The sequence below is a fragment of the Hemicordylus capensis genome, chromosome 2 (assembly GCF_027244095.1).
Source record: "Hemicordylus capensis ecotype Gifberg chromosome 2, rHemCap1.1.pri, whole genome shotgun sequence".
Classification (NCBI taxonomy): Eukaryota; Metazoa; Chordata; class Lepidosauria; order Squamata; family Cordylidae; genus Hemicordylus; species Hemicordylus capensis.
The window spans coordinates 360,510,059-360,537,251 of NC_069658.1; the positions used below are offsets into that span (position 1 = coordinate 360,510,059).

The 27,193-nt window shown below is 44.7% G+C and overlaps 1 long non-coding RNA gene across 1 annotated transcript in view; it reads right to left on the minus strand.

The window, feature by feature from the left end:
* Positions 1–1,593: 1,593 nt before the first annotated feature.
* Positions 1,594–27,193, minus strand: part of LOC128347351 (uncharacterized) — a 97,692-nt gene continuing 72,092 nt past the window's right edge. The window contains exon 4 of the long non-coding RNA XR_008317522.1: positions 1,594–1,913. This is a non-coding gene — a long non-coding RNA (uncharacterized LOC128347351). The remainder of the gene's footprint in view (positions 1,914–27,193) is intronic.

A 27,193-nucleotide genomic window follows, 5' to 3' on the forward strand; every position in this document is an offset into this window, starting at 1 on the left:
ACAGTTGTAATCACTTCATAGGAATGTGTCAGCTAAATATGACATCAAGGCCACTGCTCAAATTTCAAAATAATACCAGCTCCATTCTCAGAAGACACTCCCTCCTTAGTGCTACAGAAGAATAGTGTGGGCTTTTCTGGCTGTTGCTTTTATTCATTCAGTGAGCTGGAATCAGGTCATTAATATTGCCAGAAGGCATATTTTCCCCAGCTTTCAATACACAGAGAATATATTTTTAATGATGAGAATGTTCTTCCCTGCCAGTGGACTCCCTATGTGATGTGGAACTCTAGTCTCAGGTTTGCAGCATGGCACTTTTACATCAGGCTGGGGAAATGAACAGCAAATAGCCATGAACAAGAAAAAGGAAGCAAAACAGAGGGGCTATTCTCTCCCCACACTTCCCCATACCTGCCAACATGTCGCTATTTCCCCATTCACCTGAATGGGGAAATAGGGACAAGTTGGTAAGTATGCGTCACCTCCCAGCTTGTGGGGATTGTTCCAGGGTGTCATGCTGCTGGCACAAACCTTAGGGTAACAGTTGTCTTGTGACTGAATCGAAATACGACGTCATTGCTGCAATTGGCCAGAGATCATCTTGCATCATTGTTTTAATCCAGAAAAATCTAATTTATTTATTTATTTGATTCCTATACTGCCCTTCCAAAAATAGCTCAGGGCAGTTTACATAGAGAAATAATAAATAAGTAAGATGGCTCCCTGTCCCCAAAGGACTCACAGTCTAAAAAGAAACATAAGATAGACACCAGCAACAGTCACTGGAGGTACTGTGCTGGGGGTGGATAGGGCCAGTTACTCTCCCCCCTGCTAAATAAAGAGAGTCACCATGTTAAAAAGTGCCTCTTTGCCAAGTTAGCAGGGCTAATGATGTGAGTTTTTGCCTTTTTCTTTTTTTTGGAGGCTTTTTTATTTTATTTTTTAACGGTAACAGTTAGAGGCAGATACATCCCTTTTTAATTTTATGTCCCAATTTTGGCCAGTCATGAAGAAGTCTTGAAGAAAAAAATGGATCTCCTTTTAGTTTGCTCTCTGAAGAGGAATGAAAGTTGCTTTCTTTCTTCTTCTTTTTAGAATGTATAGAAAGATTGTCTTAAAGCAGCAATAATATTGGCAAATTGCCATGATATTGCCATGTTACTTTAAACTCCTGCTGTACCAAACGTTTGTGTCAATTTTAGTGCAAAAGTAGCTATTCCTCTGTGTGTGTGTGTGTGTGTCTGCAACTCCTTCTGTCTTCCACTTTTTCACATCCTTTTATAGTTGTTCATAATTATTATTTACCTGATATTCTACTGCTTCAATGCCACTTTTTTTAATTTGAAAGGGCTTCTTTTCCTTGTGACTGTAGTCAGTCAGGAATCATATAATGAATGGGATGTCATTCATGCCACTACATAGTCAATTAGATTTGGCTATGTGACAATGTCACAAATTAGTAGGCTCATCGCTTGCTATGAGCAGTGCCACTTTGAGCAGTGCCACTCAGGGCCTTTCAACAAGTGGAATATTTATTTCCAAGGTTTGTATACCACATTTCATCAATTGATTCCAGAGCATTTTACAATATAATAAAAACAAAAACATACAATCATAAAAACCACCATTAGGACAATAAAGCAGAATAGGCAGCAGAATGCCAACTATAATTTAAATTCGTTAAGTTACCTTAGAAGTCTGGGAGACTACAAAGTCTTGCTGCCACCCCAAAGTAACACTGTAGATGCCTGATGAGCTCCCACAGGGACAGAGTTCAATAAATGGAAAACCACAGTTGGAAATGTCCTGTCTCCGGTAGCCACCTGCGTCACCTCTGGTGGTGGAGATGTCTGAAGGAGAGCATTGGCAGATGACCACAGTGTACAAGCAGGTTGATATGAAATCAAGCATTCCTTTTAGGGGGGAAAAGAAACATCATATTTCTGTAAGGGGAAAAAACCCTCACATATTCAGCCAGAACTTCAGCAGTAGCCATGTGGCATTTGATGCCACTGAAGAAGAAATATGAAGCTGGCCCTTTTAACTCTGCTCCTATTTCCTGATTCAGAGGCTGGCTGCACACCAGTCAGTGTCCAGTCAGTGAAACAAGGTTAGAGATCAGGATTAGAGATTAATCTTTCTGTCATAAAATTCCATCTAGAAATATAGCAAACTAAACTGAAAAAATAATTCTTTCAGTACAATTTATGTCTTTGATTCCTTTGTATTTCCTCAATTCCTTTCATTAGCTGAACTGAACTAATTTATTCAACAAAAAAGTGCAAATGTATCATTAGGTGCAGAATTCGAATTCCTGAGAACCTTAGCTTTAATTTCCCCCCTCCCCCAAAGCAAGTGCTTGATTCAGTTGGTTCCTTATTTACGCATGAGCTTTCAGAGGTGTTGCTGAAGATTTTCCATGGTTGGAGCAAAGCTTGAGTCCCCATGCCAAGACCAGAAAAACCAGAAGACATTTTTTTTAAAATGTAGAATTATACAAAATAAGAGAAATTATGCACATCTGTTCAATATGCATAAAATATATGGGTCACACAATTTAGTTTTTCTTGACCTGGAATCTGGATTGCTGTGGCACATAATTTTAATCCAGTGTTGTGTTTTAGTATGGACCACCTTCTCACATAACACCAAACTGGAAGTGAAGGGGGCAGAGTTCAGTTTTGTGCCCTAATGCATGAAACCACGGTTTCATCACAAAAGTGACCCAAGGTTTTTGAGCCAGAACCATAATTTGAACCTTCACTTTGTAGTGAGTTTCTCTGCTCCAGCCTGAGGATTGAATGTGGCATCATGTTGTCCAAATTTTGCCACCGCCATAACCTGGGGTTTGTGCTGTGGCTGCTGCCAAAACCATAGAGACAGCAGCTCAGACCAGCCCAGAAATGCACCAGTTCTGTGCCTGCAATGCTGCTCACTGGTCAACTCTCCATTTGCCCCACCCCCGATGTATCTGCACTCCTCTAGCTGTTGCCCAGCAACAGGAATGCTCTGTCTCCATGTGCCAAGCTTCACAGCACGTCAACGGGAAAAGCCACATTGGGGGATGCTCACTTTCCACTGTGTCTCATCTTCTCTTCCCTTTGGAAATCTGCACAAAAAGGGTATGGGATGACAAGCTGGGCACTTTGTTGAGAGGTCTCCAGAAATCAAGTGATGAAGTATTTGCAAAAGCACATGGAGTCCTCATGGCACCATATACTGTGCAGCCCGGTTGTTTCTCAACAAAGAGAACACATGCCAGGGGAGTGATACCTGGGGTCTGGGTTGAAAGGGAGCCCCTAGAATTCTTGAGTGGCTCTGCTCTATTGTTTGTACAAATTAGTAGGGGAAGGGCCCAGGTCCTTCTCCTTGGGTGCAAAACACACACTATGACATTACTCATGAAACATTAATAACATGAATGAATCATTAATAACATGTGACCTCCCATGGCCACTCTATCATGAGAGTGGCAGGCCATAGAGCAGGGCTGCTCAAATTCGGCCCTCCAGCCTTTTTTGGACTATAGTTCGCAGCATCTCTAGCCACAGTGGTCAATATTCAGGGATGATGGGAGTTGTAGGCCAACATCTGCAGGTGGGATGAAGTTGAGCAGTCCTGCCATAGAGACATGGATGTGGGCTGGAGGGCTGTCATCACCCAGTTCCATTGCTAGATTCCCATAAGATGCAGGGCAGGGTCCCACACCAACACCTTTCCAGGTTGCAGTGAATACTGGACAGCAGGAGTGAAAGCACTCACTTTGGCAGTCTGGTCATCCCTGGCACATATGCATGTTGATTTTTTTTGCCCAATATGGCCATTCTGCTTGCGAGGGATCACTGAAATAGGGACTCCCATCATCTGTGATCCCCCACAGCAGCCAATCTCCATACATGGCAGTGCCTGTCTCAGCCCAGGAATGTGGACTCTGCATTATGAGGCATCCCTGATCTTGCCAGAATGAGCCCACAGGTAAATGTCAGGACTCATGGATTGACCCGGAATATTTGGAAGTCTGCAGGGGTTGAATGTAGAGGGGAAAGTGGGAAGTATGAGTTCTACTTTAAAACAGATATACTGGGGAACCCATACCAGTGTGGCCCCCTATAGTTGGATGGCCTAACTCAGGAGGGTGCAGTCCTATAGAGACCTGAAGCTCATGCAGCCTCTGGTCCACCCCAGTGGACTGGCCCTCTCATGAGAGGCCTAATCCCTGGCCAGCAAGCTGACCTGGGGGCAGGAGTGTGTTAGGGGTTCCTGGACTTCTTTGACCGGGTCTGCCATCACAAGATCATCCTTTGACACAGAGGTCCAGACCCCAGGAACCTTTGCCTGCCCTCTCATACATATTCCCTCTTAGGAAGTTGTGATGATCCCTTCCCAGAGTAACAGGAAAATAATGCCCCTCTCCACCACCACCACCCCCATTACCAGTAATTGTGCTTTGTGCAAGACTGTCTGGCTGTGGGGCTCTTGTGAGGACAGCAGTGTATGTGGTGTAAGGAAAAGGGTTTTAATGCCATTTTAAAGGGTTTACATGCCCTTTCCTGCCGAGAGTGGGCTGTCCATGCCGAAAAGGCATGATTACGCTGGGCACTCCCCCTTGGAGATTGTGGCCAATGGCTGCTGTCCTGCTTATGTGTTGTCACCTTGCCTACAGTCTGATGACAGGAGTGCTACGGAACTTGCTGGGATGCTGCCTCAGCGGACCAGGAAGAGGGAGGGAATTCTCTACCCTGAAACTGGAAGTTGCCCAACCCAGATTGGAAGATGATCTATGGGATGATTCCAGGGTTCAATGATTAACCTCAGGTTCATCAACCCACAGTTTCACACTATGTGCAAAGATGGCCATGGTATATACACAGCCCTGCTATGTGTAAAATGTTTTAGAAAAAGGGAATAATTCTGAGTTATATCAACCTGGAAGAGTGCTCAGGGGCTTTATAAGCTAAATGGAGATAGTGGAGGAAGCCATTGACATGTTCAGTTATTTCCTATTCTGTGTATCATAGTAAGATAAACACTTGCACCATACTGTAAATATGATGGTGTACATGTGTATCCCCTATACAGAGTTATCTTTGTGGAAGAAAAACAGAGAAGCTATTCTCACAAGCAGCAAAAACTGGGCTAGGGAAGCCCAGCCAGTTTTTGCTGCTCATGAGAACCACCGGGAGCTGCGAGGCTCCAGGTGGCGGCGAGCACTTAGGTAGCAGGGAGGTAAGCACTTTCAGGCCTCTTCCCTGCAAAAAAGCGTAGCTCTTCTCACCGATCATGAAAAGGGCTTCATAGTATATTGAAATACCTTAAAAAGTTGCCGGGGGGGGAAGCTTGCTAAAGACAATGGCCCACACGTTCTGCACCGTTATGCTGACATTTCTAATCAGCCTGTACTGCTGTGGGCACCTAAGGAAGTATTTGCGATCTTGTGCAAGAGTGCAAGTGCACACATACTTAAAGTTGCATGCCTGCCCTTCAGGAGCACAATTTACATTGGGCGGGGGGGAAATCAGTAACATTCCCAAAGTGCTGCTGTGCAACTTTTAGTATTTGCATGCTTGTGCACTTGTGCAAAGTCACCTGCACTTCCTTAGATGCCCACAACAATGCAGGCTGATCAGCAATGCCAGCATAACACTGCGGAACATGTGGGCCAATGAACAACAAAGCAACAGTTTCAGATGGCACCACAATACATGCTTCGCCTAATGATGCGGCTGGCTATGGCTCCTATGGCTGCCATTATTTTGTATCATTATTACTCTAATGGTACAAAAGGACCATTAAGAGTAGTGCTGGATATATTGAAGTATGCTTCTTCCACAAAGTTTTAGACAATGGATTTGCTATTTGCCACATCTATAATGCTGATTTAATGAAGCAGCTCCATTCTCTGCTTGCAATACTGCAGGTTAAGGTCATGCAAAAAATCTGTGTGCCTGGATGGATAGCATGAAACCCATTATTGTTGTAAGAACTGCTGGGAGATGGGGAAAAATGAATGGGAAAGCTGAAAAATGAATCCTCGGGAGCTTTTCAAAGACGATTGTTATAAATGTCAAGTTCAAAGAATCTGGCTATTGCTATTGATTAGTAGATAACTCATCACATTCCTTTCAAGGTGAACCTGCAACTGTAACTCAGCTTCATACTGAGTCTCATATCATTGGGCTGTGCAGGAGGATCTGTAGTATATCCCTTGAGCCCAGACTCTCATCAATGCCCCAAGTACAATACTGATGTATCAAGATGAAGAGGTATTTAACAGTGCTAGTGTTGGCATTACGATGCCATCAGTGTTCACAGTTCAGAGAGCAAGTCATCATTTCATAAGGCACCACACACCAACTTTGGTTGGGGTATAGCCTGTTAGGAGGACATTTTATGGGAATTTTGCACTGCAACTTGCCCCTGGTTCTTAGGAGAAGCCATTCAAAGGACATCTCCTTTGAGCTGAGGTGGGTTGGTGGGGAGTGATGTCACAGTCACATTCATGTCACTATTTCAGTATGTGCTTAACCAATAAGAAGAAGCAAGGTACTAAGTTGGAAAAAAATTACCCCCCCGCCACCAATTATTCAAAAGGTTGTATGCAACGCCAAAATAGATAAGTTGTTCTCAAACCAGGTAGTAGAAGAGGTAATGAAAGGACAGATAACAGCAAGCAGCAACATAAGCATTTGCTTCCACAATTCACTCCCTTAGAAAAGCAGAAGCTGGCAGACATCCATATAGTTATATTTTTCTATTTCTAAATACTGTCACCCCACTGTTCCATTTAAAAAAATTACTCCTAACAGACTACAAATTTGAAATACTCAACACAATATTAAAATATTAATAGCAATAAAAATGTATAACAGTTACCAAATTCTCACTAACATCACCATAAAATATCAATTTGATGAAAGAAATCCCAAAAGCACACTGGAAGTAATATGTTTTCATGGCTTGCTGAAAAGCAAGCAGAGGTGGGGCTGGGTGGGCCTTCCTTGAGAGTGTCCTCCATAATCTTGTTGTCATGTCAGAAAAAAAACCCTGTCTCTGGTACCCAAGCTGCATACCTTTGATGGCACAGGAACACAGAGCAAATCCTCCAATGTATTCAGGCAGGTTCATATGGAGAAGCTTCATACACAACTACTGAGTGTCCAAGTCTTAGCACACTGAAAAGGAGTCTAGATGTATTAGAAACCACAACTTCTGTAAGATATCCAAAGTTTGCTCATTCCCTTGAAGAACTTTGGATGGGCAGAGGAAACTAGGACATTTCTGATAGCCTTATTCACACCTTTCCCCTTCATGGATTCAGTCAATGTCACTCTGGTAGGGCTGACTGTACCATGAAGCAAGGTGAAGCCAGTTGCCTCGGGTGGCAAATTTGGGAGAGTGGTGCTAGGAGTACCACAGAATTGATGGCAGCACCACTCTAGCCACTCAGCTTGAGTAGCACCCCTCCAGTCCAATTCCCCCCTTCTGTTCTGCTTCCTTTTGCTTTGGTATGACTGCCACTGATGCCAGGCACAGCAGCTCCCATATGCAGCCAATCCTGCAGAGGTGGTAAAGTGTGGAGTAGCAATGTGATGTTCTTCTTGCCACCTGTCACCTAGCTACTGAGCAGTCAGGTAAGGGGGTGGGGGATGAATGCATGTGTGGGGTGGGAATAGGGTTGTGGCATTTAGTTCCTCACTTGAGGAATGCTTCTGCTTGCTGCCCCCATCCTATCTTTCACTGGGGTACAAGTCCAAAAGGGGACTCTATGTGCATACAGGTGTGGTCGAGGAGAGGAGAGCTGGTCTTGTGGTAGCAAGCATGACTTGTCCCCATAGCTAAGCAGGGTCTGCCCTGGTTGCATATGAATGGGAGACTTGATGTGTGAGCACTGTAAGAGATTCCTCTCAGGGGATGAAGCCGCTCTGGGAAGAGCAGAAGGTTTCAAGTTCCCTCCCTGGCTTCTCCAAGATAGGGCTGAGAGAGATTCCTGCCTGCAACCTTGGAGAAGCCACTGCCAGTCTGTGAAGACTATACTGACCTAGATAGACCAATGGTCTGACTCAGTATATGGCAGTTTCCTATGTTCCTATGATTTTCATGCAAGTAGAGAGGCATTATGCTTTGGTAAGAGGCACTATAGAAGTGCATAATCTTTGTCATTGGCAGCTGAAGGTTACCCTGCAATTGCCTATTTGAATGATTGTTCTGCACATTAGCACTTAGTCCCAGAAAACAGTTGCATTCTCCTCCCTTTCATGGACTAGTGTTAATCATTATAGGTTCTAGGATCACATGGTTGGGAAGCTTCCTCTGCCATTAGCAAAGCTGTACAGCACAAATGCATTGAAACACACTTTTTGAATAATTCCTGAATAGTTCTCAAGAGGTGGAATAGTATGTTATACAGAGAACAGAAGGAGCAACAAGATGCACTTTCCTTGAAGAGCACCTTTTAAGTGCTTACAGCTTGCTTTAACACAATTGCTTCAAAGGATGCTTGTCTCATGTGGCTTCCATTTCCTTTATCCTAGAAGAAACACTCTTCGTTTTCTGAAACTGGCCCAGGCTTAAACTTCTGGGTCAGCTGGTCTTCACATTTCACTAACAAATAAAATGAAGGATATGCAAACAGGATCCATGCAGCAACATCAGCACCATTAAAAACAGAAAAAAACTCCAGCGTAAAAGAGATCTAAAATGCTGGTCGAGGCAAAAGAAAAAAGAAAAAGAAGGGGGGGAAAAGGTGTTCACCTGACAGCAAAAGTACATTGTAGAATCCAGGGGAAAGAATTGTGGTATGCAAGAACAAGGCAGTGGATTGGAATCATAAATATTAATAGTTCAATGAAACAGATATTATCTACAGAGAGGCAAGTGCAGTCTGTTTTTCAGTGCTCTTGCTGCTGGCTGTTTGTTAGCCCCACCTCTATACCAGGGCCGGAATAGAAGTAACTAAAGCCCCATTCAAAAGCTGGCCTGGATCAAGGAATGGATTAACCAAAAACACCACAGACATCAGAACTAATGCTCAGTGAACCTCCTGGGAGGAGCATCCCACAACCAGACTGCCTCATCAGAGAAGACCTCTGATGCCACCACCACTCTCACCTCAGAAAGTGGTGGGACCCAGAGACGTCCCTCTAAGAGTCATCTTGCATGTTGTTGTGTGATTTGACCCTGCCTGTCTTGGTTTTGTTGGGTTTTGCACCAATTGCACAAGCAACCAAGGCCAGGCAATCCTGTGAAGCAGCAATATTTAATGAAATCCTAGAGCTCGTCTCACGATCAGTGAGAAGAGCTCGCAGGCTATATGTGGGGAAGGAGGGTTCAGCTTACCTTCTCCACAGATGATGGAGATCCCTGGGCACATGGATGAGTGGCAGATTGCCTGCGGCTCATTCAGCAGCTCTGGGGGGTCGGGGTGCTGAGATGCGCTGCTGTGTGTCACCCCACCCTGCCCCCAGGAGTCCCAATAATGCACCGCGCGAGTGCGTGGTGCATTACTGGGATCCCCCTCCTCCTGAGTGTGCCTGCTGCAGCTGCAAGCAGCCACAACTGACACATGATTTTAAAAAAAAATGAGGCTAGGAACACAGGAAGCTGCCTTATACTGAGTCCGACCGTTGGCCCATCTAGCGAAGTATTGTCTACTCAGACTGGCAGCGGCTTCTCCACGGTTACAGGCAGGAGCCTCTCTCAGCTTGCTCCCTTAACTTCATTTTAGAAAGAGGCTACTTTGGTGGGTTTGCCACAGTGTAGCCACCAGGATCGGGCACGATCCTGGTTGGTGGTTCACATGAGTGTGCAAAACTGGGCTGGGCTCCCTTAGCCTGGTTTTGCACGCTTGTGTGAATAGCCTCCTTGCGTTACAGAGCAGAGGTGTCCCCAGGACCTTTCAACGTAACTGGGGTTCTCAGCATTCTCTGCAAGGGATTCTGAAGTTCACATCTCTGTTCATGTGGTGCAGTGCAACTATGCTGCAGGAAACAGCTTTGGAGGCAGCTTTGCTGTTTGGTACAATGGTGAGGAGAAATTGATACAGCAAGCGGAACTGACAGGCTCCAGCTGGTTAGAATAATGCCTCAGAAAATGACAATAATAGCCTCATGGATGATTTAAGAAGTAATTTCATTATCACTTTGACTTTAGGGATCAGCAGAGAAATCATTCCTGCTTCAAGTCTTTGCCACTTAATTTTAACTAGAATAAAGCTCCATGTACCAGATCATCTGCTGAAAATTGCTACTTGGGTTACAAAGCAGAAACTAATAATATCCCACTGTTAGTTAACTTTGGCTTTCCCCATTATTTAATAGAGAAATGAAGCCATTATACATTTTAGCTTCTTCAGATATATTCCTTCTTTCGTGTGAACAAATGGGCTAAATTTAGGACCACAATCTCAAGCAATGAAAGAAATGACAAAGAAAGGTAAGAGTATTCATGAAATATTGATAAAGGCACCAAGTTGATGGTGCATTAAATTTAATTTTTCCCATCAGCCTTTGGTTGAACAATGCAGAGCTAGACCTTTAACTGATTTCAATGAAATAGTGCCAGCACTTTCTGTCTGAACCTTTGAAGGTGCGTCTGCACTAGCTTAAATCAACATGCAGGTTTAATATCAGCTGCATTTAATTTGCATATTCATTTGCAGTGGTCAGCTGATCACTGGCTGTGCGCTGATTGAAAAACAAGCCACAAGATCTCCACTACAGACCAGCATGATGAGATATGCTGCTGTCACTGTTGCAGAATCTTTGTGGCTTCAGAAGAGGTTGTTACACATTTCTGATTGGAGCAGCATCTTTGGAAGGTGAAATCTATAGCGATTAGATTGCATATGAGATGATTAAATAAAATGGGAGACTTTAGTTTCCCACATGTTTTGAATAGAGTTTTGGTTGTGATAGCACTTTTGTACCTTTTCCTCTGTATGTGCCATTTTCATGTCTATTGTTGTACACTATTGCCAAGAGTTCCTTATCACACTATGAACCCAGGTCATTTCGAGAGACCCTGGAAATAGCAATAACCAGGGGATGGCAATAGTAATAAAAATTCCAGTTCTGCAACAGAAAGTGAGGGGGAGAAAAATACATTGTTTCAATTATAATATGAGATGTTATTGAATTATATAAATAAGGGACATCCTGATTCATAGATCTGTAAGCAGTTTCTTGAAGATCTTTTTTCTTACTGTGCTGAACTGATGAACCTGGATCACACTTCCCTTCCCAAACGGTGAGCAGTGGCCTCCCATTAGCAAACAGCAGGTGTGTAACGTGCTGTGACATATGTGAATCATTTGACTGGGACCACTAAGCTGATTTAGTTAGGGGAAGAATGGCAGTTCAGTCCACAAATAGCAGAGCAAAACCAGTTTGGTGAGAAAGCAACAAAGCAAGAGGTCTTTAGTATTGAAGAACTAAACAGTTCTTTAGCACTGAAGAACTACAAGGATTTATTTAAAGAAAAAGTTACAAAAGATTTTGCAGTTTATTTCAGCTGTAGCCCACAGCTGTAGAGAGAGACCAAAAGAAACAGTCATCTCTGTTTGAGACAAAATGGAGACTAACACAGGAAGAACAAAGAGGGGAAGAGTCCAGCACTTTTATCCATGACCCTAAGCCCGCTCCCCCAGTGGCCACTATGAGACTTTGCAGCGGAGAGCTGATGCTGCCAGGGTCCTAGCTCCAACAATTTATGTGGAGACTATATTGCCTTCATATCAGTCTCTTGCATGTGTACAAGTGTTGAACTGAGAGCAGGACCCTTGTTCCCAGTACTTTCTAACAGTCGATACTGCTAGGGTGTTGGTGTTGGTGTGTCTGTGCGTAACCCTGAGTAAGGGGAGAACAGTCTGAAGCTGGCAATAAGATAAACTGCTTAGAATTCAAATATGGATACACTTTTATACATGGATTAATTACACAGTATACAACCAATGCCATATATCTGGAGTAGGGATGGAGAACATCAGTCATATTCAGACAATTAGCTATTCAGGTAAAACAGAGTGGGCTAGAGCACACATTATAGCTGCCATGGAACTGGGGGGAAATGGCCTTTCTGTGGCCCCTGGTAGTGAATGATCCCTGTGCCTGTTATAGTGTGTAGGATTATTTGCCATGGCTGACATTCTTACAAAATTACTCTGTGGCATTCCCATTGGAATTAATAGGACAAGTTAGCTGTGACTTCCATTGAGTATTTCAGTCAGCCCATATTTCACTGGCATCTCAGGATGAATGTAACATTTTGAGGCTCTTCTTACGATTAGTGAGAAGAGCCTCTAGGGGGGTTGTGGGGAGCAGTCTGCTCTGGGCAGCCACAGCAGCCGCCCACACGACTGCTGGCTCCATCACGGAGCTGGCCGGGGTTGGGGAGTTTGGGGGCCGTGCGGCCCCTGGAAGCTCCAGCATGCCCTGTGCAAGAGCATGCCCTGCGCTGGAGAGATCCCTGATCCAGGAGGCTGCTTTTCAGCCTCCCGGTCGGGGGTCTACTCATGAGATGCCATGCCGCGCCGCAGCAACACACAAGTAAAAAAACCAGGTTTGCTGAGTGCTCGCTCCGCAAACCTGGTTTAAGGGCAGGGGTTCTTTAGCAGGTTACCCGCTTAGGAACCATCGGGCTTGCAGCCGAGCCTGGTGGTTCACACGATGGGAGGAAATTGGGCTAGCCTCCGCTAGCCAGATTTCCTCCCGCCGTGTGAATAGCCTCCCTGTGTACAATTGTGGGTGAAGGCAATTGCCTCCATTTGTGTCGGGATGATTATGATGTTGACTGATGATGATGTACAAGCATTCTGCACTACCAGTGACCTCAAGGTGATTTACAATAAAAGAAACAAAACAAATTCAATATTAAACCACCTCCACAATTAATTCAATAAAGACAATAATGCAACACCTGATCAAGAAAATTCAAAACAACATGCCGACCCTACTGCAGCATTGTACTGGAGCTCCTGTTAACAAAAATGTCAGAGAGATTGAAAATTGGGATTTTTTTTCTGCTGGAATCTGCTGCCTAGAGTAACTGCTTTACATTGCTCCATGGAATGGACCTCCTAGGACAAGTGTCCCCAGCCTTGGATCTACATTATAGATGTTGGATTGCAACTCCTATGATCCCAAGCTGTAATAGTGGTCATTGTGGCTGCGGGTGATGGAAGCTGTAATCCAACAACATCTTGAGACCCAAGGCACATAACCCCAGTCCTAGGTTGTCATTTAAAAAAAAGAGTGTAGAAAGAATCACCAGAGGGCAAGCTTAAACTGGGTTTTGAAACGCTTCTCCTCAATGTTAAAAGGGAGAACAATTGGCATTTACCAAGATAAAGACTTTATACTCAGATATGGATACCAAGGTACAAAGTATGCATGAGTCAGTTGTGAAGAGCATATTTGTGTATTCTCACACATGCCAAATGTGTTTTCTCAGCAAGTTGGCATGGTTCATTGAATGAATACACCATTTCCACACAACTGGCAGAAGCTTTAACAATTGAAGCCATAGTTGCAAAATGCATGTAAAGCATTTCGTGGTGCAGCAGTTTCTTTCACACACAATATGTCTGTCACATAAGTGTTGAATACTTCCCAGAGGAAAAATGCAATAGACAAGAGAGATTAAAAGCTGCTCAGAAATAACTAATGCACAAGATGAATCCATAGAAAAACAATTTCTACTCTAGAGTGCATGGTCAGCATATTAAGAACATAAATTCACAATAAGTCACGAGGAAAGTTACTCAGTGCGAATAACAAAAACATTTCCAATACATTTGAAGGAATTCATCATGGACTGCCTGATCCCAACCATGCTTAACCTGAATTCCTATGGTTTGAGTGTACTTATTTACAAATATCTTTATGTAGGATTGTAGCCCTGGGCAGGTATTGATGTTATAATTTGATGAATCTGAAGGAGTTTCAAAAATATGTGGTAGATCTAGACAAAATGTTGTTGGTCCATTCAGGCGAGGCAAGATAATGCAATAATTCTACTTGTTTATTGTAATAAACTGATGGTAATGTGGAAGCTGGGGAGCAGCCCAAATAAAAGGAGAATAAAAGGAATTGTTTTTTGTATGTGTTCAGATTTGGGAATTGCTTTTTTGTTCAATTGAGACTTTCTGATGTTATTTCTTGGAACAGCAGCTATTTTATTGCATTTGGGTTGTAAAGTGGGTGCCAGGAGTAGGCTTTGCCTGCTTCAGTAATCTTGGCCCTTTGTTTCAGGTTTGCAATTGCACACCTCCTCTTAGAGCACTGGTTTGCACTGCCAGGTAGGTATGGTTATTCTGCTGTTTTGTTTACTCTACTATTTTGTTTTGAGGTTTTTATAGTTATGCTGCTCCCCAACTTCCATTATTTGCTTCAGACACCATGTGTGAGACTGATGGTTATTTTTACTCTGTTATTAATAAAAGTTGGCCAGTTTTTGCCTGAAACCCTGACTCACAGTTTTGAGTCTGGTTGCCTCATTCTCTCTATGCAATGTATTCAACATTAAAGCCATTTAGTCCTAGTAGACACCACCCATCTAGCAAACCAGACAATGACATACAATAAGAAACTATGGCTGCATTTGGATGTAATGTGAAATGAATTAAACAGGGCAGAGGTTGGAACTCCATTATTTATGAATTCATACAACTGCAATTTTGAGCCAAAAGCAACCTGTCGTTTCCCTCGCCAAACTCCAATTTGAAATTTCAGTTTGCAGTAAGGTTTGCCTCCAAAACCTGAGGTTTGGCCTCTGCAGTGTTATGTCCAAATGCGGATGGTGCCATAACCACAGTTCCAGAAACCATAGAGATGGTGGTGCATACCCACCCGGGATCACACCCACTCCATGCCTGTGGTGCTTCTCGCAGGCCACCTCAACAAAGCTGTTGCCAGGCAACTGGGATGCCACCACATCCCAGCCCTAGCATGTCAGCCTGTCAAATGGCAAAGTCTCTTCCTACTCTGTCCTTGCTCCCCCTTCCTGGCAAGAAGGAGGGGAAAGGGGTGGGATGACAGGACGGGCACTAAGTGCCTTGCTCCTTGAGAAGCAACAATGATGTATGTTCACAAGCAAAAGTACTCCAGGAGGCAACATAAGTAGGGCACCCATTACAGCCCTGGGATGGAAACATATGGCAGGGTGGGGATACCTGGAGACAAGTTTAAAAGGCAGCCCCAATCAGGAATTCTTGAATGGTTAAGTTTTATTTTTTGTACAATGATGTTGTGGAATGGGGGCCCCAGCCCCTTCCCCTTTGAGGTAACTGTGCAGTCCCCAGGCTTACTCATGAGAAGGGCCAGGCAGCAGGAACAGCATTACCCCGGTGAAAGGAGAGATTCGTCATCTGTGATAATGATGGCTGCTGTTCCTGAATGGACCGCTCACTCATGAGTGTGTAAGGCCATGGGGATACCTCCCACAATTCATGAGAAGAACCATCTGTGGGGACAGGGATGTTGGGCTGAATCGCTAATAATGTGTGACAACAATCCCCCTTCCCCCATGGACTGCTCTCTCATGAAAGGGTGCTCTTTACAAACTAGCAGTGGGGATGGTTATCCCAGCCACAGCTCTCCCTGTCTTGGTGGCTGCTGCCAAGAAGCTTTCAAAGCATGCCCTTTGCCAGTCCATCCTCCCATTTGGCCATATCCACCTTGCTTGTGACCTAAAATGCCAACACCGTTTTCCAGCTGGAAACTGGGGCTCCCCTCTCCTTGATTTCCTGTAGCAGGAGATCTTCATACAGCACAATGCCAGTCCAAACCCAGGAACTTTGAATGAGAGTAAAGATCCATCCCTGCACCTGGTGTTTTCCCAGTTCACACATGCGGCAAGGCTCGGATACATGGGGCGTTAAAATCTACTTTGGGTCTTTGCAAGGCTTCTCAGGGGTAGAGGGGTTTGCAAAGCAAAAGTTCTATCATTAACCAGTGAATGTTGGGGGCCCACATAAGCAGGGCTCACTTTTTTTGGTTTCTTTAACTCATAAGTGTGAGGACCAATGGGAGACCATGAGTGTCTGACCCCAAGGTCCTCCCCAGTAGGCTGGCCCTCTCATGTGAGTGCTAGTCAGCTGGCAGCAAGCCACTAGGGGTGGTGTGGTTTGGTCTGCATGGACTGCTTTCTCAGGGTCAGCCCTCGCAAGAGCATCCTTGGTCACAGCAGGTCAGATCCTACAGGATCCTTTGCTCTCCCTCATATACATATCCTCTCCTGGGAGGTCATCACATCCCCCTCCCTTTCCTAACTGGGAAATAGTGCCCCCCTAGACGTGTGCTGGGAAATAGTGCCCCCCAAATTGTGCATATGCAAGACAGTTTTGTTTTGCGACTCTTAAGATGGCAGTGGTGCAATTGCTGTCAAAAGACATGGAAGTGCTAACTTGGAAAAGAGGCAACTTTTAACGCGGTGATTCTCTATTTAGCGGGGGAGAGTAACTGGCCCTATCCACCCCCAGCACAGTACCTCCAGTGACTGTTGCTGGTGTATATCTTATGTTTCTTTTTAGATTTTGAGCCCTTTGGGGACAAGGATCCATCTTATTTATTTATTATTTATCTGTGTAAACTGCCCTGAGCCATTAGAAATCAAATGAATGAATGAATGAATGAATGAATGAATGAATGAATGAAATGCTGGCATGGCATAGCATTTAAAGAGAATTAAATGCCCTTTCCATGTGGAAGGTGGGTGGACCATTCTGAAAAGGCACAATCACACTCAGCACACACCCTTTGTGGCCAATGGCAGCCACTCTAGTGATGTTCTGATGCTTTGCCCAGAGTCTGGTGATGTGAGCCACTATGAAGCTTGCTGGAATGTGGCCTTGGTGGACCAGGAAGAGGGAGAGGCTCCCCTGTCCTGAAAACGGAGATTGCTGGGCTACAGTTGGACTAACATCCGCCATGCAATTCATGGTTTCAAACTGATACCACGGGTCCGGCGACTTCCGACTTTGTGTTATGTGCAAACACAGCCATTATAAAGACAGCCTCTGCTCATGCATGTGCATATTCTACTTTACGAAGCTGTGGAAAATACTCAAGGCTGCAGTCAAAGGATGCAGTAGGCAGGGCCATTCTTGCTCTTAATGGTTCACACACCAACCAATATTCTGCTGCTGGTTTCCCCACCACCCACACTGCCACAGACATGCAAAACAAAACTTACATAGTTGCACAAGAGCACTATTGTGCAAATGCTGACAAACTGTGCAAATGCAGTTTTGCAGCATTACAGCCATTATTTCCAATGGCTGCAGTGTTGTGTAACTGTGCAATTTTTTGGTATTTATGCAACAGTGCTGTTGTGCAATGACATCAGTTTTGTTTTAAATGCCTGTAGCAGTGTGGGTGGAGTGGAAATCACTAGTGGGACACTGTGCAATATGTAGGCCACTATCTTTTATTGTTGTGTGGTTTAAGTGTTCTTTTTTGCTTCAGAAAGATACAAATTAAAACACAGTTCTTAGCTGCAGCTTAAACAAATGTAGGAGTAAGTACTCTCAAGCAAATTCTCTAAACTAGAAAGGTTACATTCTTCTGACAGGATTTTTAAAAAAACAGTACTCACAAATCCCAGTATGGATAATTAGCAGCAGTAAAATTATTAGGACCACATGGGGGAGACAGTGAATGGGAATAATAAACAGGAGTTTAGAATAAGGAAGGGGGGATACTATTGTATACAGCGCCTTTTTACGAATCTTATGGACTGTCCCCTGTCGTTGAAAGGCTTCCTGTATAGAAACAGGACATTTGGTCTTATTCTTCCTTGCTTCACAGGTGACTGTATTAGTCACAATCCCTCATTACCCACCAAGCAAAGGAAAGTTGACATTAAAATACAGTAAATCAGATCTATTTTAATATTCTCCTGCAATATCAAAGTTCTTTAAGTGTAATAAAAAAGTGTGGTGTGTTTCAAAGAGAACATGATGTGTTATGTAATAGCTGCTATTTTTCATATATTAAAAGCCATGGGGTGGGGGGAAGGTGGGTGTATGGCTGATACATCCATGAATGATGATAGGGAGAAGTCCTGTACAACAGATTTAATCCTCATCTCCCTTACTCAACAGCCAGGAGAAAGAAGAGCAATTTCCTGGTCTGGAACTCAGCCTGCATTTCATTTCCTTGTACCATCTCATGGGCATTCTCAGTTTTGGAAAATCCTTACTCTCCCTTAACAGCTATTTTTAGATGAGCAATCCATTCTTTTGTTTCAAGTGTGGGAAAGTGCACTTACCTCAATAAAACGTAAGAATTTTTTCAAAAAATCTGGAATTGAGAATAACTTGATATTGAGAATAACTTTGGAAGAGTTTTTTCATCAAAAGTAGCTATGATCCAGAGGGGAGGCAGAAGAGGGGTTACCTTATAGAGTGAATAAAATGTCCATTTCAAGACCACCCCATCCTGAAGGTTTAAAGTTGGTAAAAAATATTGCCATGCCTTCTTTGTCCTTCCAGCCACTTTGTGAAGTATACCAACTGAGAATGAGGGGTAGTGGGATTTGCTTCTTGCCTGAAGGAAGGTAATCTCTCTCTCTCTCTCTCTCTCTCTCTCTCACACACACACACACAGAGAGAAAATGGTTTCATAGGCCTCAATGGTAAGCAAGTCAACTGCTCAAAAGTAAACCCTCCTTACTAGGCCTTAGCAGCAGCCCCTATGCTTACTTCTTTGCTTAAATGTTCTCGAGATCTAGCTGTCTCTCGCTGGCTTGGTCTTTCCCTCCCTGGCTTGGTCATGCCTTCCCTGCTTCCAAAAGCATAATGAAGCCTCAGATCCCACTGCTGTTGGCAGCTAAGCCTAGAAGAAGATTGCCAACTTGCTCTAGCAGGTTATAACAGCTCCAGCTTTGAGGGCTCTCCCATATCCTATTGTAGCATTCATCTTGTGTCCAGCAGACTGAATTGTAAGCTGCATTTGTCTTGCATTGCATCCAGTTGCCACTTTGCTGGTTTAAAACCACTCTGTGAGCCAATAACTAAGCTTGCATTTTACATCTTGGCTCATGGGCTATACAGAGGGTATTGTTTAGAAAGGCTGGTATGAGTCATGTTATAAGCATTGTTCTAGGGAAATTGGTAGGGTTGTCAAGGAACTTGAAATATAGGTAACTTGAAAGATAGAGGGGTGAAATCAATAGAAGAGAATTGTAGCTTTTGCAAGGTGGACATAGTTTGGCATCTCTTCTATTGATTTCATTCATCCCTCTATCCTCCCAGTTACATATATTTCAAGTTCCTTGACATCCCTACCAATTTCCCTAGAACAATGCTTATAACATGACTCATACCAGCCTTTCTAAACAATACCCTCTGTATAGCCCATGAGCCAAGATGTAAAATGCAAGCTTAGTTATTGGCTCACAGAGTGGCTTTAAACAAGCTAAGTGGCAACTGGATGCAATGCCCAGGGGCGTAACTAAAATAAGGCAAGGAGAGACAGTTGTCTGGGGGACCACTGCCTTGGGGTGCCCCCCAGAGGTAAGTCACATGACTGACTCCCCCAGCCGCACACCCACCCAGGCTTCCTTCGGTTGTATTCATCCTCCAAAACTGATGTGAGTGTTAAGACCTGGAGCTACCAGAAGAACGGATCTTTCTCTCGTACCATTAAATGACTTGCATCATCCACAATTTACAAAACCTTTTAAAAAATAATTTAGGATGGTGTTCTATCTATCTATCTATCTATCTATCTATCTATCTATCTATAAACTATGTTTTTTGTTACCACTATTCAGCCTCACTTAAGATTTCTTTACTTCATGAGCTGAGCTTCAGTGAGCGGGGGCTGTTTTAAAATCTTGTCTCTGGGCCTACTACAACCTTGCTACGCCCCTGGAAATGCCCCTGCTAACTTGGTAAAGAGGCACCTTTTATTTACTATTTATTTATTATTAACATTTTATATCCTGCACTTCCTCCAAGGAGCCCAGAGCGGTGTACTACATACTTACATTTCTCCTCACAACAACCCTGTGAAGTAGGTTAGGCTGAGAGTTAAGTGACTGGCCCAGAGTCACCCAGCAAGTGTCATGGCTGAATGGGGATTTGAGCTCAGGTCTCCCCGGTCCTAGTCCAGCACTCTAACCACTACACCACGCTAGCACCACCTTTTAACATGGTGATTCTCTTTATTTAGCGGGGGGAGAATAACTGGCCCTATCCACCCCCAGCACAGCATCCCTCCAGTGGCTGTTGCTGGTGTCTATCTTATGTTTCTTTTTAGATTGCGAGCCCTTTGGGGACAGGGAGCCATCTTATTTATTTATTATTTCTCTGTGTAAACCACTCTGAGCCATTTTGGAAGGGTGGTATAGAAATCAAATAAATAATAGTAATATTAATAATAATAATAATAATAATAATAATAATAATAATAATAATAATAAGCTGGTGATGGACACTGAAGCTGAAAAGGTCAAAACTGCCTCACACTGACATTCATAGCTGCAGGCTTCCATCCTGAATAAAGAGTAGTGCATGCAACCCTATCCCATTGCTTTCCCCATTTACCATTTACAGGAACGCAGGGAACATTCAAGGAAATTAAAGCTTTCAGTGTTCAGCAGAAAGAGCTTGTATTTCCCTCCCCATATGACATTCTATGTAACCAAAGCTAAGGATTTCCCTCCCCATATGACATTCTATGTAACCAAAGCTAAGGCTGTGAACAAAACTGGCTGGCCCAGTTTGGTTCAAGTCTGAACTGGACCAGGCCAGTTTGGTCCAGCAACCCCTGCCCCCACCCCACGCCACCAGTTCAGTTCAGTTCAGTTCAGGGGTGGGTTCACAAACAATTTTTTTAAAAATTAATATATATATTTTTGTACTTACCCTCTCCAGGGAGTTTCTCTGAGGCAACATGTGTGTGTGTCTCCGGAGGATCTCCCTCCCCCATCAGCCTCTATTATGTATGAAATTGCCCTGCTCGGGTGATCTGCAGCCCGTTTCAGGCCTCACCCTCATCACAGAGGCCAGTTTGGAGGCTGCCAGGCATGCCCAATAGGCCTCCAGAATGAGCCCATGAAGAGGATCATTGTACATTCACAGTGACCTCCAAAATGGCCAACATTATGGGGTGAGGCCTGGAACAGGCTGAAGACTGCCCGAACAGGGCAATTCCACACATAATGGAGGCTGGCGGGGGGAGGGGGAACATCCAGAGACTGCCCTGTGGCCTCGGAGAGCCCCCCCGCCGAGACAGTAAGTACTTTAAAAAAAAAATGATCGTGAACCCTGCTGAATGGCCGGGGGTGGGGTGGGGTTGGTCCAGTGCTGAACCGAATCAGCGGGGGTTCGATTCGACTCCGGACCATCGAACTGAACAGGTTTGATGTTGAACCTGGTTTTTTTGTTTGTTTAATTTAATATTTTTTGACATTTTGTATTTTACAACGCCTTTCACAGCCCTCCCCCCGAACCCAGCCCTCCCATCCCCCCTCAGCACTGGTTGCGGGGAGAAGAGGAAAGAAAGGGGAGAAGGAAAGAGAAAGAGGGAGAAAGAAAGCCGAAGGGGAGGGGGGAAGAGGCAAAGGGATGATCACCATTGCACTAGTATGAACCTGTTTTACATAGAATCTGTTTGCATATCCCTCCCCAAAACCATACATGAGCTGCAATTGCCATGGCACAAGCAGCAAGAGGGGTGCTTTGCATTAAAGCTGGAGTGCTATTGTTGCTGGTAATTTCAGCAAGGCACTCTATAGAGGATAGTGAGGGAGAACTAAATTAAAGGATATTATGTTTAATGCAAACCTAGGGACATATGTTTCTTATAAGGGAATTGAGTATTGTTGGGAAGTAAAAGGCTTTCCAGTGTCCTGTGAGAGTCCATTTATTTCAGTTATACAGATAAGAATTCTCATGTGATCACATCCTCTGAGCTCTAGCAAAGCATGTTGCGGGTGGATGACATTATTAATGTTTTTATAAGGAAGGAATCTTCGCCATGATACTTTGACTGATCCCACATTAACCCAGTTGTAATCTCTTAATGACTAAACATTTTCTCAAGGGATGATTGGAAGGCACATGGTGAAGCTAAGCAGGTCTTGCTTTGGACAGTGCCTGGATGGGCATCTGCCTGCTTTCACTGGCTGACATCCAGAGCAGGGGAAGCTCCTGCCCATCTTTTTTCACCCCACTCCAGCTGCCTTGCTCTTCCTCACCTCACCGAGCCACTGTGTTAACCTCAGGTGCATGAACTGCTCATTGGGCTGGTCCCACAACCCATGCTTGGGGTTAACACGGTGGCAGGACATGGAAAGGGAGAGCAAAGCAGCTGGGAAGGGGCAAGAAGAGTGGGAATGGAACAGGAGAATGGCTTTCAAATCAACATATTCAGGAAGTGCCAAGAAAGACCTCCCTGCCAATCTCAAGCAACTCAAGACAAGCATAATCTTATAAACTCAGAATCATATTAGAGTATAAGGACCACAGGGTAGGGTCAGATGGAGGTAAAATAAAAGGCTCTGCCTATCAAAGTTAAGTCAAAACAAACTCACAGAAATGCACTACTGGAATTAGAATCCTAAATGTATCAGAATATAAGGTCATTCACATGGCTGTTCACCCTCATACTCTGGAGAGCTGGAGCGGAGGCAGGCTCAAACCTGCCTCCCCATAGACAAATAACAAATGCCCCGAACACAGCTGATTGTGCACCCACATACGCATCGAGATGGCGAGTGGCAGAGCATCTGTAGCAGAGCAAAAAGCTGTGATGGGTTCTCCATGGACCCAGAATGTAGTGCATGAGCAGTGGAGTGGCTGCTCTTAGTAATGCAGTTGCTCTGCTTTGCATAGCTGCCCCCCACCGCTTGCTGTGGAAAATGGCAGCGGGCCGGTAGGGAGCCCAGCTACCCAAGGGTGATCGTGCACACAATTGCCTTCCAAAGTAGAACAAACTATAGGTTTGTTTTCCCTTGGTAAAGCCCTGAGTAGATGAGCTGCGCTACCCAGGAATGGAGCAGCTGAGGGAGACATGTTGGAGATGAAGTTCCTGATGGCATTGACTCTTGGCACCAGCAATCATATTGACCACTAGGGGTGCTAGGGGTAGAGATAGTGAGCAAAGGAATCCACTTTCTGACTATGCTTTCTCTACTCTACTTCTCCTTTGTTAGACTGATAGGCCAAATTTGGATGTAACGTGAAATCAGAGTTAAACAGGACAGAGGTTGGAACACCATTATGTCCGAATTTGTGCAACCATGATTTTGAGCAGAAAGTGACTGTGGTTTGCCTCGCCAAACTCCAATTTGAACCTTCGGTTTGCAATAGGATTCACCACCGAGACCTGAGGTTTGGCCACTGAAGCAAACACGGATGCCACCATAACCATGGTTTAATGCTGCTTTTGGAACTGTAATAATAGAGAGGGCAGCCCAGGCGCCCACCCAGGGATGCGGTAGCTCTATGCATGCTGCAGCTCTCAAAGGCCACTTCTCAGCTGAAGCGCCATGGCCTTGCCATCCTCCTTTCTCTCCCCTATTCTGCCTGGCACAGTGATGCTTTTGGAGAATTTAAAGTAACACAACCATCTCGTGCTTTGCCGACTTTCTGCCACTGTCAAGGGGAACTAGGTGCACCCCCCAAATATATGGAGGATAAAGATGGGGATGGTAATAAGTGGGGAGGCATTCCAACCCACAGCTGCATATGTCTTGCCACTTCAGCCATACTGGTGGCTGTCTGTGAAGAAACACTGGAATGCACAACACATCACTGCACAGCAGTACTGTACCTCTACAGGGCCCCCTTTTGGATCACCGCACCCCCCAAAAAATTCAAGTGTAGTTGTGTCCCTAACACGACTATCTGTGATGGTGTCTCATGCACCCCCAACATAGGCAGCCTGTCATAGGAAAGTGTCACCTGCACAACAGGTGTGCACCAGCAATCGTTCCCATTGTCAGAGTCCTGGGCACATGGAAGGTGGCAGTCATGGGGTGCGAATACACCCACAGCAAGGGTATTCTTCTTCTGATGTTGAACAAAAAGACTTTGCTGTTGCTAACAGCTGGGGGATCAGGTGGCCACTGCTGTGCTCTCCCTGCAGCATCTTAAAATTAGTTTTCTTCTGTCAAACTGCTTTCTGGCTAATGTGAGAGGGCTGAATTCCTGTAGGGGTGCACTATTTACTTTCAAGACTGCACCCCCCCGGGTGGGTCCATTCTACATTATCTGGATGTGGGTGTTAAGGCCCCCACCACCCAGCCACTGACCTCTCATTGTCCTCCCCATGCATATGTCTCACAATGTGGGGGAAGGTTGCTTATTAACTTTAGCACCTGTGTAGATACTTTTGATGAGACCATGAGGGCATGTCCCTGCATCTGGCCCTATCTCTCTATTCATGAAGTGTCTGGCCACATCAACATGCATCCAGTCCTGCATAAATATGCACGTGGCAGATGGCCCATTGCATATACGTGCCCTGATTGCCAGTCATGTGATGACTGGAGTTGGTGGCCCACAAACTCTAGTTTCACATGGAAACCAAGCTGCCCCAAACAGCCATGCAGTCCCAGCCTGCTTCTGCTGCCATGCCATCAACTGGTGGCCATGGGGAGCAGTCCAGCAAGAGGCATCTGAAAAAAGATCTATGCCAGGCTTTGTATGGATGCAGAGATCAGAGTCTTTGTGGAACTGTGGAGAAGTGAGGGGGTGCAGGTCCAACTGCAGAACCAGTTCCACAACAAGGCCACCTATGGCTGGATCTCCAACCAGATGGCTCTCTGCGGGTACCAGTGAACTGCCAACCAGTGTAAGCATAGACTGCAGCACCTCAAAAAGAAATATAAAGAGGTGACCTCCCACAACAAGCACTCTGGGATGGAGCCCAGGACAAAGGCCCACTACGACGTGCTGGCATCAGTCCTGCTGAACAGGAGGGCTGTCACCCCAGGGGCCACAGCACGGACTAGCCATCTAATGCCAGGAAGGAGCTAGATATCAGCCCTTTTCCCTCTCTTGCCAGCAGGGAGGTTGGGTGATGACACACTCCCACGTGGAAGGTTAAATTGTGCATGCCACCCACTTGGGGCATCCAAGGGGTTGGTGGTGGACGGGAGTGCCCATCCACACAGCCTCAAGAACAAAGGGACAGTGTTTCAGGGAGGGAGGGGACTTGCAAACTTTGTGCTCTGCCCAGGGCATAGTTTCAACCAGCTGTTTGTGGTGCCAGCACACCCTCCCACTTCATGCCCACAAGACACGTTGGCATGGCATTCCCATCAAGGAACTAGCACGATTCCATGTTCTGCTGTGATTTTGTTGAGAGGACAGCCATAAATTTGGACTTTTGCATGCATAGTTTGACTCTCACCCTCCCCTCGAAAGCCCTCTTCACTTGACTATCTATGCACATGATCATGCAGACAAGGAGAGCAGGATCAGACACACTGGTCCCATCCCTGATTTCCACGCATTAATCATGAAGTGGGAACAGAGCCTTCACATCTACAAATAGATGTCCATCAAGTCCCTCCATACACTGGGAACGCTGCATTTTGCCTGCATTTAGCCAAATATTTATTGCATGTTTATCATGTTTTTTGTTATCATATTGTATTTTTAAAGGCTTTTATAAGTGGAAAATTGGCCTATAATATTAACATAAATAAATATTAAATAAAAATAATGCATACCATTCTATGCCTCTAAACTCTTCTGACCTTGCTTCTTAAATTCTGGTTTATTAATCTATCTCTCTATATATTTCTCTTAGGCATACCCATCGCTAATCCCATGTGTGGCAGCTCTCATGAGAGTTCATGAGCAGCTGCCAGATAGCAGCGGGGATGGGCAGACAGGGATGGAAAGAGGCGGCGGGTGGGCGGTGAGAGAAAGCAGACTGGGAGGGGGAGAATGGACTGGGGCCGAAGACAAAATGAAGATGGGGGAGAGACAGGAAAACCTAGGGGCGCAGATGCTCTGCACCGGATCAGCTAGTTATTAATAATATGACTAGCTTGTCCTGTTAATTCCAATAGGATTTCCATTGAATAATTTAGTCAGGATGTCAGACTTTGTTTTTAAATTTACAAAGATGTCTACAAACACACACAAAGAAAAATATTTTGAGCTAGGAGAACAAAACAGCATAAAGCATTGACCTTAACAATGAATGAGAAGAGGTTGCAGGGAGTGGGGTGAAGGCAGTGGGCACAAGCATACTCCCTGTCCACTTATTCATATAGGAACATAGGAGGAGAGCTGGCCTTGTGGAACCAAGCATGAATTGTCCCCTTTGCTTAGCAGAGTGTGCCCTGGTTTGCATTTGAATGAGAGTCTACATGTGTGAGCACTGTAAGTTATTCCCTTTAGGGGATGGGGCTGCTCTGGGAAGAGCATCCGCATGAAGGCTCCAAGTTCCCTCTCTGACATCTCTAGATAGGGCTGAGAGAGACTCCTGCCCATAACCTTGGAGAAGCCACTGCCAGACTGTGTAGTCAATACTGAGCTTGACGGAACAATGGTCTGACTCAGTATAATGCATACTTCATAACACAGGAAGCTGCCTTATACCAAGTCAGACCATTGGCTGATCTAGCTCAGTATTGTTTACACTGACTGACACTGGGTCTCTAAGGTTCCGGGCAGAAGTCTCTCCCTGCCCTACCTGGAGATACCAGGGAGTGAACCTGGGACCTTCTGTATGTAAGTATGCAGATGCTCTTCCACTGAGCTATGACACAATCCCCTAATGGGAATATTTTACAGCACTCACTTGTAGTTTCCTATCCAAATGCAAACCAAGGCAGACCTTGCTTAGCAAATTGGACAGTTCATGCTTACTACTACAAGACCAGTTCTGGCCACATGGACAGGGCTTAAGTGTTTATGGCTGTAATCCTGGGCACATTTACCTGAGAGTAGGCCCCAGTGAACACAGTGCTCTTAATTCCAAATAAACATATGAAGGATTACATGGTAAAGCACGTATACATTACACATACATTTACTGTGGGAATTTTTATCTGTGTGTATTCTCAGCACCATTTTAATAGTTTACAATGAGTTCAAGCCAGTTATTTTCAAAATAGTAGGGGAATGCTTTTTGACAAAGAATCCCAAAGGAATGAGCAATTTGGCCTGTATTCTAGCAGTAATGGATTCTGTTCCTAGTGGTTTCAAGACATTTACTACACAGTAGGT